The following is a 14,436-nucleotide window of genomic DNA, read 5'->3' as shown; positions in this document are numbered from 1 at the left end:
ACTCACTTATATAGACCTATAAGATATGATAAACATAATGAAATCTATACACCTAAAAAAGATAATCAAGAGAGCAGACATGGGGTAAGATGATCAATCCTCATTTAGAAAGACAGATGGGATGTGCATTGAATGTATGACAGGTGTCTACTGAGCACATCTGAAAGACTCTAACTAGCAGTCTTTTCAAAGCAGATACAAAGACTGATCACCAAACCTTCGGCAGAGTACAGGGAATCATATGAAAAAAGGGGAGTTAGTATGATGGGGAAAGGATAGGAGCTCCACAAGGACCAAATATATCTGGGCACAGGGTCTTTTCAGAGACTGACATTCAACCAAGGACCATGTATGAATGTAACCTAGAACCTCTGCTCAGATGTAGTCTGTGGTAGCTCAGTAACCAATTGGTTTCCCATAGTGAGGGGAACAAGGACTATTTCTAACAGGAGCTCAATGACTGGCTCTTTGGCCTCCCCACTCCCCAAGGGAGGAGCAGTCCTGTTAGACCACAGAGTAGTGCTTCGCAGCCAGTCCTGAAGATACCTGATAAAACAGGATTGAATGAATGGGGTGGAGGTTCCCCCCCCCCATCAGTGGACTTGGAAAGGGGCATGGTGGAGATGAGAGAGGAAGGGTGGGATTGGGAGGGAATGAGGGAGCGGGACACTGCTGGGATACAGAGTTAATAAAATGTAACTGATGAGAAAAAAAAATGTGAATTTGTGGAGTGCCATAGAACTACCACAGAGCAATTTAGATAATGCCCAATTTGCAGCTGTCAGTGTCTAGGTACTTTGTAGGTATTTTTTTTATATTAATAATCAATTGGAGTATTCTGCTGTGTCTATACTCAAATTACTGTCATTGCTCAACAATCTTCCAAGCCCAGCACTCTTTAGTATTTTTAATAGTATCCAGTATCCATATGGCATTTTAGTAATAGGCTCCTCAACAAATATTACAGCACACTGGAAATATTGTAACATTTTGTAATGCATGATCCTAAAAGTGGGTAATGTTTTAATTGTGATCAACTTTGGCATTTGTGTGGAATATGCCCCTCTAAACATCCAGCCGTTGGTATCAAAGAGTGATCTTTCTGATAAAAAAAAGAAAAATAAAGGAAAAGGAGTACCTGGCTGTGTAGATCTATGCAGGCAACACTAGCACAGAGGAGGCTGAGGCAGATGTATCTAAGTTTCAGGTCAGCCTGAGTTGTTAACAAAGACCCTGTCTCAAACAAACAAACAAACAAACAAAAGCAGCTTTTTCAGGGAATATTAAGTAGGTACACTTAGGAAGCTGTATTTTTTTATAAATTATTCCTAAAATGTGATCGGATATTTGGATATGTGTTTGTGGGGGCAGGGGGAAGTGACTTGTAAGCAGGCTTGCTGACTCAGACTGTGATCTCAGTACATGGGGTATAAATGCAAGAGGATCAGTAGTTAGAGGCCACACGCACGCGGCTACTTGGTGCGTTTGAGGCCAGTCTTTACCACAGGACAACCTATCTTAAAAACTACAAATGACTTGCTCATTTGATGAGACTTATTTGGCTATATTATAGTGGCTGAGTTATTTCAAGGTCATTGTGGGCTTTTACACACATTACCCATTTCATGTTGGTTGCCGGTTTACTTTCCAGATTGTCAGTTGGTTTTAGACTAATAATTATTCCACTTCAGTATTACAATTTATCAACACCAAGCTATTATTTCTAATTACACATTAAAGCAATGTAGACAGGTCTGTCAAATAATCATTTTTCCTTTGGTAGGTGGATCATGCCATAACAGAATCTAGCTGGGCTGTCACCACATGCTATCCTTGTCCTATGGCCTCCACAGTCCTCACTAAGGATTCCAGGGCTCCAGGGTAGAGCTACACATTCACATGTAGCTCTGATCTTATACCTCCGAGGCTGTGGCCATGTCCCTTCTATACATCATCCCTTTTGTGGATATGTGAATAAGCAAAGCTTCATGGAAACATTTTGTATACACTTAAAATATCCTCCCTAAATAAAAAAAAAAGTTTAACTCATCAATAAATAACAATAATATTCCCTAGAATTTTTCTCATGTCAAGGTGCAGAAATTTCCCATGTTTCTACTAAATTCTTTCTTGATAGTTTCAACTTATAAAGATTTCCCATTCTTTAAATATCTAGGACCCAAGTACAACACAAGCTGCTTTGTAATACATATTGCTCTCAAGAAATACAATTCTGATCTTCTCCTACCTCATCTTGGGCCAGCTCAATTAGAAAACGTGTAAGTTGCTTTCAGCTTTAATTGTAAGAAAGAATTCAGAAGATACTCAGTCATACAGTGTGATGGTCAATATGGATCTGAGGCCTTAGAGCTGCTGGATAAAGAGCACAGAAGCTTAGAGGACTCTGGCATCTGGTACACCTTGAAACACTAAGCTCTCATGAAAACTGTACACAGCCTATTCCATGAAACGCTAATGTTCTGGTAAATGCAGCAAGTAGACACAGGTCTGCTTTGGTTAAGAGACCAAAAAGAAAGAAATCAGCATAATTCCACAATGACTGGGAGTTTTTATTTTATTTGTTTTTGTTGTTGTTTATTTAGTGATGAGCAAACCCTGTGAACACCATGATTAGTCTTGATATCATTTCAATGGTTTTGACATTTTCATGGTGTCGTATCCCCTTGTTACAACATAGGGAAAGATTTCAATTATAAGAAAAACTGAAAATAGCTCTATCAAAAGTCTACCTGCTTAGCAAGAAAGTTCATTTTTATATTGGTTAGAAAACAGTGTAATTATCAACCAAACATTAATTTGGGTCTTAAAATAAACATAATCTTCTTCATAACATGCATGTTTAATATTGTTTTTGGTGTTACATTTGGCTCTTTACTCCAGAAAAGCTAATCATACGTTCATGTTAAAAACATTGAAAAGAGTTAACGTGGAAAAATCAATGACTAGTTCTTTCATTTCTGAAACTAGTGAAGGTGTTGAGGCATATGTCAGTAGTAACATACAAATATGAAAAATAAACTTTGTACCTGTGCAGCAAAAGTAGAAACAAATAAAAAAACATGTTGAGCATGGGAGTAGTGTTAATTAAATCATGGAGGGGAATCTGAAGAGAGAGAGAGACAAAGAGACAGCGAGACAGAAAGAAAAGTGGGAGGCACAAGGACTGTGTCACTGGGGAAGCCAGCATGGAGCTAGAGTGTGGGCAAGATGTGTCCAAACCTCGAACTCTGTCTTGAGACTGCAAGTAGTAAGGATTGCTTCCTTCCTCTTCTGTGCCGGCATGCCTTGGCCCACATGGTCTCTCGGGCAGATGCTCACCCTCACGATTCTTGAGGTAGTCATGTGTCCTAGCGCCTGGAATTCCTCTCCATGTAAACAAAGTATCCACAGCACCACAGCCAAGCTGACGATATGCACCCAGCCTCACAACTTTCCCACTCTCCAAGATCCATATGCCCTTGTTCGCCCCAGTAAGGTGAGCAAGCTGTTTCACTGAATATCGCCTGAGAGGTGCTGCGTCCTGGGGGAGCTTCGGCTAATGGGGCTGTGACCCTTGAGGTGCTGTTGGTCCTTGCCTTGGGGTCTGCTCTGGACTGAAGGAAAAGCAGAGGCAAGACTGCCAACAGCATCGCTTTCCTTCTGTAACCAGCGGCCTCACCTTCCTGCAGCCTTGCATGACCTCCCACCCCCTGCTGCGCCTGAAAGCTGATCACAGTTGCGGTTCGTATAAAAGATGGAAGGTTTCAAAAGGTGGCTTAGTTTGCTACTTTTCAGCTTCCTTAGTTCTTTATATATACTGGATATCAGCCCTCCGTCAGAGAAAGGGTTGGTGAAGATTCTTTCCCAATCTGTAGGCAGTCGTTTTGTTTTGATGACGGTGTCCTTTGCTTTACAGAAGCTTTTCAGTTTCATGAGGTCCCATTTATTGATTGTTGCTCTTAGAGCCTGTGCTGTTGGTGTTCTGTTCAGGAAGTTGTCTCCTGTGCTAATGAGTTCAAGGGTATTCCCCACTTTTTCTTCTAAGCGGTTTAGTGTGTCTGGTTTTATATTAAGGTCTTTGATCCACTTGGACTTTAGTTTTGTGCAGGGTAATAAGTATGGCTCTATTTGCATTTTTCTACATGTAGACATCCAGTTAGACCAGCACCATTTGTTGAAGATGATATCTTTTTTCCATTGTATGGTTTTGGCATCTTTATCAAAGATCAGGTGTCCATAAGTCTGTGGGTTTATTTCTGAGTCTTCTGTTCGGTTCCATTGATCCACCATTCTGTTTCTATGCTAGTACCATGTAGTTTTTATAACTGTTGTTCTACAGCACAGCTTAAGATCAGGGATGAAGATACCTCCAGATACCTCTTTTATTGTAGAGGAAGGATTACTTTAGCAATTCTTGGTTTCTTGTTATTCCATATGAAGTTGAGAATTTTTCTTTCCAGGTCTGTAAAGAATTGTGTTGGTAATTTGATGGGAATTGCATTGAATCTGTAGATTGCTTTTCGTAAGATGGCCATATTTGCTATGTTAATCCTGCCAAGCCATGGGGAACAGAGCTAAACAGAGAACTCTCTGTAGAGGAATATTGAATGGCAGTGAAACACTTAAAGCAATGCTTAACATCATTAGCCATTAGGGAAATGCAAATCAAAACAACCCTGAGATTTCACCTTATACCCATCAGAATGGCCAAGATGAAAAACTCAAGTGACAACACATGCTCAAGAGATTGTGGAGAAAGGGAAACCCTCCTCCACTGCTGGGGGGAATGTAAACTTGTACAACCACTCTGGAAATCAGTCTGGTGCTTTGCTTTGAGAAAGCTAGGAATTGTGCTTTCTCAAGATCCAGCCATACCACTCCTAGGCATATATCCAAAAGAGGCTCAAGTACACAATAAGGACATTTGTTCAACCATGTTTGTAGCAGCTTTATTTGTAATAGCCAGAAGCTGGAAACAGCCCAGATGCTCCTCAACTGAAGAATGGATGCAGAAATTGTGGTACATCTACACAACGGAGTATTACTCTGCAATGAAAAATAAGGAAATCATGAAATTTGTGGGTAAATGGTGGGACGTGGAAAGGATCATCCTGAGTGAGCTGTCCCGGAAGCAGAAATACACACATGGTATATACTCACTCATATAGACATATAACATAGGAAAAAAACTACTAAAATCTGTACATCTAAAGAAACTAATCAAGAGAGAGGACCCTGACTCAAATGCTCAATCCCCATCCCAAAAGGCAAAGAGGATGGACATCAGAAGAAGAAGAAAACAGGAACCAACCTAGAAACCTGCCACAGAGGGCCTCTGAAAGGCTCTGCCCTGCAGACTATCAAAGAAGATGCTGAGACTTATGGCCAACTGTTAGGCAGAGTGCATGGAATCTTATGAAAGAAGTGGGAAATAGTAAGATCTGGAGAGGACAGGAACCCCACAAGGAGAGCAACAGAACCAGAAAATTTGAACACAGGGATCTTCCCAGAGACTCATACTCCAACCAAGTACCAGGCATGGAGATAACCTAGAACCCCTGCACAGATGTAGCCCATGGCAATTTATTGTCCAAGTGGGTTCCATAGTAATGGAACAGGGACTGCCTCTGACATAAACTGATTGGCCTGCTCTTTGATCACCTCCCCCTGAGCAGGGAGCAGCCTTACCAGGCCACAGAAGATGACAATGCAGCCACTCCTGATGAGATCTGATAGACTAAGATCAGAAGGAAGGAGAGGAGGACCTCCCTTATCAGTGGACTTGAGGAGAGGCATGCATGAAGAAGGGGGAGGGAGCGGCTTATGGGGGGATATAAAGTGTAGTTAATAAAATAAAATAAATTTGTAAAAAAGTGGAAGATGCCTAAGAAAAGACAAAAAATAAAAAATAAAATAAAAAAAGGGCTTAGCAGTTAGGGAACTGACTGCATTTGCAGATGATCTAGGTTCCGTCCCCAGCATTGCACCACAGCCCCATAGCTCTCATTCCAGGGTGTCTGATACCATCTTATGACTTCTGCCAGGCACAAATACACGCACATGCATATGTCCAGAGAAACCACTAATTCCTGTAAACAAGTACTTTTTTTTTTTTTTTTTTTTTTTGTCAGAGCAAACTGACAAAGTCATGGCGAGCAAGCTGATATAAAGCATTCTACCAAGACCTTTGGTTCAGTTCCTTTTACCAGATTTCTATTTGCTCTGAGTTTGTACCAAGTCTTTATTCAGTATAGACCATAATCTGTAATCTGTAATAAACTCTTTATTCTCTTAAGTCTGCTTTTATCAGTCTTTTATAATAGCAACAGAAACTTCAAACACTGTTTTTAGCTGCAGGGTTTTAGCTTAAACTTCTGAGAGGCAAGCAAGAGCAATGGAATACACTTTAGGGCACTGTTTTGGATTTTCCTGATCAGCAACTCAAAGGAAGGTTTTCATAAATGACATCTGAGATACTTTAAAGTCTCTCTCTCCAGCCCTCTTTCTCTCTTTCTGTGTAATTTATATTTTTAAAATATTCTCATAAAATATACCTATGTACTCCCAAAGATGGGATAAATTCTGGGAGACATGCCTTCTTTGTGTGTTTATTTGTGCATGGCTCTGTGTGTGTTTGGATGTATGTGGGCTAATATGGACATTAATCCTTACATAGACTATCTTATTTCGATAACTACCTTATTTCTACTGAAACCAGAACTCTTGAAACTTAATGTTTTATGACCTGGCTGAAAGCAAACTCAGGGAATTTTCTGCATGTGTCAATTATCTGCATGTGTCTCTGGATCTCAGATGCAGATATTCATATCTAGCTTTTTCTATGGCCTGAGGAGACGAAATCAGTAGATACTTGACTGAATGATCTGCCCCCTTGGCCTCTTGGTAGAGATTTTAATCTCAAAATCTGTGCCACGTTGGTGAGAACAAACTTACACTGTGGCTATATCGGGACCAGTGCTACACAGATGTTAATCAACTTTGTGCCGCTGCAGGCTTGGTTTACTAAATTCCTAATACACCTTGCTTTTTCCATTTCCATTAAACTCATGAAGTAATTCTTCACATTTTAGACGCAGTGATAATCTAGGCAGAAAAAAAACAAATGAGCCCCAGAGGGAACGTGTAAGAGATAGTTCATTATGCAAGGAATTCAATAAAAATTCTCTCCAATTTTTTTGTGTATTTGTATAATGAATTTTAGACATGTTACACCCTGCTAATCTATCTTTTTCTTCGTCCTCGCCCAACATGTCTCCCTCTTACTCCCATGTAACCTTCACATGTGTAACCCAATAACTTCAAATGTTTATTGTCTGAGCATGGGCTGGAGTTTCTTACTGGAACAATGGAAATTTGACATCAACTCCACCACTGCAGAAAATGAAACCACCTTTCCAATCCCTATTACTTGTCAATGGTTCTTCAAAGAAGGTGGGGAGTCTCATGGCCCCCCCGGTGATCCGGGTATCATGGCTGTGGATGATACCTTTGCATGGCATGTGCAGATAATCACACACCTGTAGTGAGCTCAAGAAAGAGACAGTGATGTCATGTCTAGAGGATGTGCAATAAACTATTTTTTTCACCTAATTGTGTAAGGTCATTAGCATATGAAGAAATCACTTTCCAATGAACCTCCTTTGCCAGCACCTTTAACTAATATTAATGGGGAAAGTGTACATATGGGCAAAGAAGAATGAATTTGGACCTGCGTCTGTTGCCCTGCATAAAAATTACCTTCCTGTGCATCAAAGACCTCCATTTCAATCCTGAAATGCTAATATCACTAGAAGAAAATATAGACAGTACTCTACAATATATGGGTTATGAAAGGACTTTCTGACATGGATTTCATTTGCTGAGAAATTAAGGCCAAAACCTGCTAAGTGAGAATTTATAAGACTAAAGATGAAGGAAATGATCAAGCAAAGAAGAAATCCAAAGAATGAGAAAGAATCTCTGTCAGCTATATATAAGACAAAGGATTAATATATTATAGAAATATATAACATATTAATATATTATAGAAATAATTCAAAAATAGCATGGCAAGGAAATAAGTGATCCAATTGAAAAAAAATTGTCTTGAGTTTGAAACAAAGAGGTCCCAACAGAAGAAATAAAAACAGCTAAGAAATGCCTCTCACAGTGTTCACCATCCTTAGCAATCAAGAAAATGCAAAGCAAAATAATGCTGATATTTCATCTCACACCACTCAGAATGCCCAAGATCAACAAAACAACCGACAACAAAGGCTGCTGGTGGGAATGGCCACTGATGTAGCTACACTGAAAAGCAGTACGGGAAATCCTCAAAATAACTAACTAACTAACTAATTAATTAACTAATTAATCTACCATATGATCCAGCTTTACCACTTTGGTATATGCTCACAGACTTAGCATCCTACTTCACAAATACTTGCTGAGCATGTTAGTTGCTTCCCTTTTCACAATAGCCTGGGGATGGAAATTAGAAATCCTTTCAGCAAATGAATGTGTAAGGAACTTTGGTACATGTACACAATAGAAACCTTTTCTGCAGTAAAAATTGCAAGTAAATTGCTAAACCTACCAAAGACAGTGAGTGAGGTAACTTGGTCCCCAAAAGACAGCAAATGCTGCATTTCCTTTCTCACCTCAGAATCCTGGCTCCAAATCTTCAGACTTGAGTGTACAACACAGAGTAACTGCAAAAACCAGGGAAGCGTAAAGGACCACCGCTGATCAGCGGAGCTTGAGAGTAGAACAACAGTACACAGGTAATGTGAAGGGGGAAGTTGAAAGATGAGGACAGGGCTCCTTCTGGGAAGGGGGTTTGAGATCAATATACATGGAGAGAGAAGGTACGAATATCAACAAGAAATGATGTTCTTATTTACCTAATATGAGGTGGAACACACACACCACACACCTTAAACAAAGTTATCATGCAAGCTACCAAGGGAAATAAGCAGTTAACAGTCTTAGCCCTTTGTGACATCAATGAACCTCAGCAACAACCATCATAGCAAGATAAAAGTTCAATAGTTTGGGGCACGTAGACGGTGACATCTGGGAAATGAGCATTGAGCTAGAGTGAGGCTGAGAAGTATCCACACCTCAAAATTTTCAGTCTTAAGAATGAGGGGCAAGGATGACTCCCTCGTGTCTTTGCCTGCATGATCCGGTGCTCCTAGCCTCGGCCTACCTCTGCGGTTGATTGAGTTGATTGAGGCAGTCACGCAGCCTAACACCTGGCATTCCTCTCCACACCAGCTCAGTCCCAACCAGTGATATGAGCCACCCTGAACATCCCTTCCCACTCCCCAACTTCATAGAGCCTTTGTTCGCCCTGAATAAAAGGCACAGGCTGTTCCCAGAATATCATCGAGGACTTACTGTGTCACCGGGAAAGCTTCAAGCTAACGGGCTATAAAACTTGAAGATTTTCGGAGAAGACTTATCTCTCTCTGGACATTCACCGCCAGACTGGGACATTGTTTCTTTGGCCTGGGTCTGGTGTGCACGCTCCGGAGCCTAGCTCTGAGGGGGAGATGTGGACCCTGGGCTGCTATTGCTGAAACGAACTGTTACACTAAAAACCTTGGGGAAGGCTTCCTCACTCAGCATTCCCATCGGACGAGATCCTGCGGGCCCACTTGTCCTAACGCTGTTTTATCCTTCCCAGCCAGGTGCGCAGTGGAGCCCGGATGCTCGTGACTGACAGGACAGAGGCCCTCGAGTAGGGGTAACCAGCAACTGCATAACTGGACTTGTTCAGCATGAGCGGAATTGTGACTGGTACTGGAAATCTAGCCAACAATCCAGGACTAGTGTGGGCATGCATCTTATTGAAGACTTGATAGACCAGCATAATTCCTCCTAGAATGCATTCCAAGGAGAAGCTTTAGTCCACAGCAAAGAAGCGTCTTTTTACAGCAAATGGAGACAACCACAAAAAGTGGACACAGTGCAGAGATCAATAGATCCCGGGGAGCCCAGCACCAGTGGACACACCTTCTTTACAGATCTGGCATTTATGGCTCAGAGAACATCTCAGGAGGGTGGGGAGAGAGTAGTGTTCAGAGCCAGAATACTGGGAAATCTGCTGGGAGAGTATGTCTCCTCGGAATTGCTACTGAAACCAGACCTTAATGATGACAATATCAACAGACATGGTAAAAATGAAGGGGTTCAACTTTCTAGGGTCTTATCCCTAGACAAAGAAATACAACAAATAATGACCCCTGAAAGAGGGACTTTAGACTCTCCCAGGAAATTTGTTATCTCACACAAGGCAGTCAGCCCTCAAAGCATACATACAAACAACCGAGATGGACACAGCAGGTTGTACTTACTGTACACATACATTTGTGTATGTATGTAGAGAGGGGGCCATCAGTTTCGTGGTGAGAAGAACATTGGAAGTGGGCACTGGGGGAATGGGTTATTGGGGGTACGAAGGACAGGGAAGGAGGGAAGTGACGGACAACAGGAAGTAACTTCAGAAACCAGGAAAGGAATGACACTTTAAATAAATTACCATATATGAAGAAATCTGTACACGACACAGAGTAATTTTAGATTTGATGTTTTCAGTTATACCACAATCTTAATATGTCTTCTAATCACATTTTATCCCGAAAATGGTGTTTATGTGATTCCATTATTTTAGAATATAAATTCAAATGGTGCTCATCTGTCTGTGTGTTCCTACAGTCTTATCATTTTTTGTGGTGGACATATGATTAATAATATTTGGGAAAAAAACTGTTTCTTCTGGTATTTAACTTGATATGAATGTTTCCTTAATGTTTTATCCCTGCTCAGACATAGTTATAGAAACTTTTTATCGTATTTTAAGATGTGAATGTTCTCTGTCCTTGTATTAAAATGCTTAAAAATGTACTTTGAATAAAACAAATACAATTGGGTTAATTTCATGCCTTAATTTTAAGGCTTGAATATTCTTCAGTCCCAACTCTATACCACACTAATTGTTGGCATAACTTAAAATTAGTCGTAGGAAAAAGGAACACCAGCATAGAGTCAAGAGTTCGGGGTTGCTACAGGTATCTATGAAATGACAAACATTTAATTTAACAAAACTAAACTAAAATATGTGATTGGTTATTGGTAATGATTAAATAATCATAACTGATTTTTTAACTTCTGAGGTGCAGGAACGCGTTTGGATATTTTAGACAAGAATTAGGTAAAAGCACACATTGGACTGATGTCCAGAAGTACTGAAGACATTTTGAAGTACAGCAAATTTGTTCACAGTTTGATAGATCATGAACAGTGTCTGTAAGAAAAGCATTGTTTTTGTTTCTGTCTTCATATTTCCTTGTGGCTTCATATGAAAGATATAGAGCTATTGAATGTCTTATGTTTAGAGTGTGTATTAACTCCATGTGTCACATAGGTGACTATAGCACATTTTTAATAGTAGGGGACTAGACAACTACCACCTGGCTGTTTGAATCTTCCAGCAAAGACATTTTGGGCAAATGAATTACTTTTCTGTTGAGAGTGTTCCCCAGTTCATGAATAAATATCATGAAGGAATTTTGTCTGCAGAGAAAAGTGACCTCTATCTATTATATGATATCAATGAGAATGTTTGACCTTCCTAAATCCTTGACACAAAGTACAATATGAATGTAAATGAGTTCTGGAATTCCAAAATAAATTCCCTTTACGACACTCTACATTGCATTTGAAAATCCAGCCAGAGAGAGACAAATCAAGGCATGCCACAGCAGAAATTGAATTCAGTTCTGTTTCTAGCTATTTAAAAGAACAAAGGCTAAAGAGAACATTTTAGAAGGGAGAGAAGAGAAGCACAGAAGAAATAGGAGCAGCCAGGGAGGAAGCCAGGAAGCAGGTGGGAAAGAGCGAGAAATAAGGCATGTGTGCTGAAAATATGAGGTCAGACTGCCATCTCGATGAACTACTAGATCAGGGTCACGGGCAGGGCTTGATCCTGGAACACTCACGGTGAGAGGAGAGAACCAACTCCTGTAGGTTGTTCTTTGACCTCTATGAGTGCCACACACATGCACACACACACACACACACACACACACACACACACGTGCGCGCGCGTGCAATACCAACATAAAGTTAGATAATCTTGTATCCAGAAGATGAATATGATGATTTTTTTCTTATGCATAAAAAATAACAAATTTCTAAAACAGATGGGCCCTTATTTTCTGGTACACTGAGGCAAAACCACAAACAGAATGGGGCCTAAGAAATTTTAATGCATAAGAATCCTGAATAAGATACAAACAAGGTTATGTAAATCAGCATTAGAAGAGTAGTGAAAATAAAGATATGAATCTGTGGAAACTGTGGGGTTACAATGAAAATGAAATAGCATCCATGCTTAGAGAATAAGAATCTAGGAGAACAGGGTCCCACTGAGAAGGGGCTTCAAAAATACAGGGCATTCTTACCCTCCAAAGGAGGCTCTTTTCTGTTACAATGATTAAAGCAATTGCAAAGAAAACTCCAGGTTTCCATAAGAAAACACAAACTTGTAACAGGCAAAATTTATACAGATTTATACAGATGGCACACCAGAAATCAGGAAGAAAGGATGATTCTAAGTTTGAGAGAACATTAGGGTGACAGAAGGACAGTGCTCTTACGTGTAATAAGTCCAGCCCTGCATCACTGTGAAGGACATAGAAGAGCAGAGGAAGCCTCAGCCCTGCACAAGGGGGCATAGAGGCAACCAAAACTGGGAGCAGGACAGTGACCCGCTCCAGCGAACAGGACACCACTTGGCTCTCCTCAGGACAGCCCCAAAAACATACATACAAGTAATACTGTATGGTTTGAGCAGATTATATTTAGAAATGTGTGTGTGCATGTGTGTGTGTGTGTGTGTGTGTGTGTGTGTGTGTGTGTGTGTAAAATGCATACAATAACAATTTGTGAAAAATGAGACCATGAATTTGAAAGAGAACTGGGGGAGGAGGAGGCATATGGGAGTGTTTGGAGGGTGGAAAGAAAAGGAATAAATATTGTAATTATACACTCAAAAATAAAATAACAAATTTGATTTCATTTTTTCTAACTTAAAAAAAAGTTTACAAATCTTTCTAAGTTGTTTAAAATGATGAAGTACGTGGCTGATCCAACAAAGGTCAAATCCAAATAATTTATATTTGACCCTGAAATTTTAACAGCTTTTTAAAGTACTTAAGTGTAATGATTTGTGAAGATTAAGTTCCTAAGCAAAATGGTATAGCTATATTATTAATATCAGCCGAAGAATAATTAGGAAAACTTTTATCTTTATTACATTGCATTGAAACTTTAAATGCCTTCTTTTAAATTAAAAATCAATAAATGTTTACACAATGTCTGTCACTGCAGGCCAAACCCACTGCAACCCACACTAGGGGCACAAAGAAGAATTTGTGATTGTCCCAACGTAGAGTAACCTTTGCTGCATGAGGGTATATAAGTGAGTAGATACCATGTGTGTCTTTCTGCTTCTGGGATGCCTCATTCAAAATGATCTTTTCTTTTTCTTTTTTTTTTTTTTTTTTTTTTTTATTTAATTTAATTTTTTATTTTTTTTGAATTTTATTTTTTCTTATCAGTTACATTTTATTAACTCTGTATCCCAGCTGTGTCCCCATCCCTCATTCCCTCCCAGTCCTTCCCTCCCTCCCTCATCTCCACCGTGCCCCTTTCCAAGTCCACTAATAGGGGGGACCTCCTCCCCATTCATCTGATCCTGTTTTATCAGGTATCTTCAGGACTGGCTGCAAAGCTCTCCTCTGTGGCCTAACAGGAGTGCTCCAGGATGATCTTTTCTAGATCCCTCCATTTGCCTGCAAATTTCATGATTTCCTTGTTTTTAATTGCTGAGTAGTATTACATTGTATAAATGTACCACAATTTCTGTATCCATTCCTCTGTTGATGGACATCTGGGTTGCTTTGAGATTCTCACTATTATGAATAAAGCTGCTACAAACATGGTTGAGCAAATGTCCTTGTTGTGTACTTGAGCCTCTTTTGGATATATGCCTAGGAGTGGTATAGCTGGATCTTGAGGAAGCACTATTCCTAATTTTCTGAGAAAGCGCCAGTTGATTTCAATGTGGTTGTACAAGTTTACATTTCCACCAGCAATGGAGGAGGGTTCTCCTTTCTCCACATCCTCTCCAGCATGTATTGTCACTTGAGTTTTTGATCTTAGCCATTCTGATGGGTGTAAGGTGAAATCTCAGGGTTGTTTTGATTTTCATTTTCCTGATGGCTAAGGATACTGAGCATTTCTTTAAGTGTTTCTCTGCTGTTCCATATAAGCTTACCACAGAGGGCCTCTGAAAGGCTCTACCCAGCAAGGTATCAAAGTATATGCTGAGAATCATGGCCAAACTTTGGGCAGAGTGCAGGGAAT

This window comes from Psammomys obesus, unplaced genomic scaffold, assembly GCF_907164565.1.
Source record: "Psammomys obesus unplaced genomic scaffold, mPsaObe1.curated_primary_1811, whole genome shotgun sequence".
NCBI classification, from domain to species: domain Eukaryota; kingdom Metazoa; phylum Chordata; class Mammalia; order Rodentia; family Muridae; genus Psammomys; species Psammomys obesus.
The sequence above is the reverse complement of the archived record's forward strand: the minus strand, read 5'-3'. Positions refer to the sequence as shown.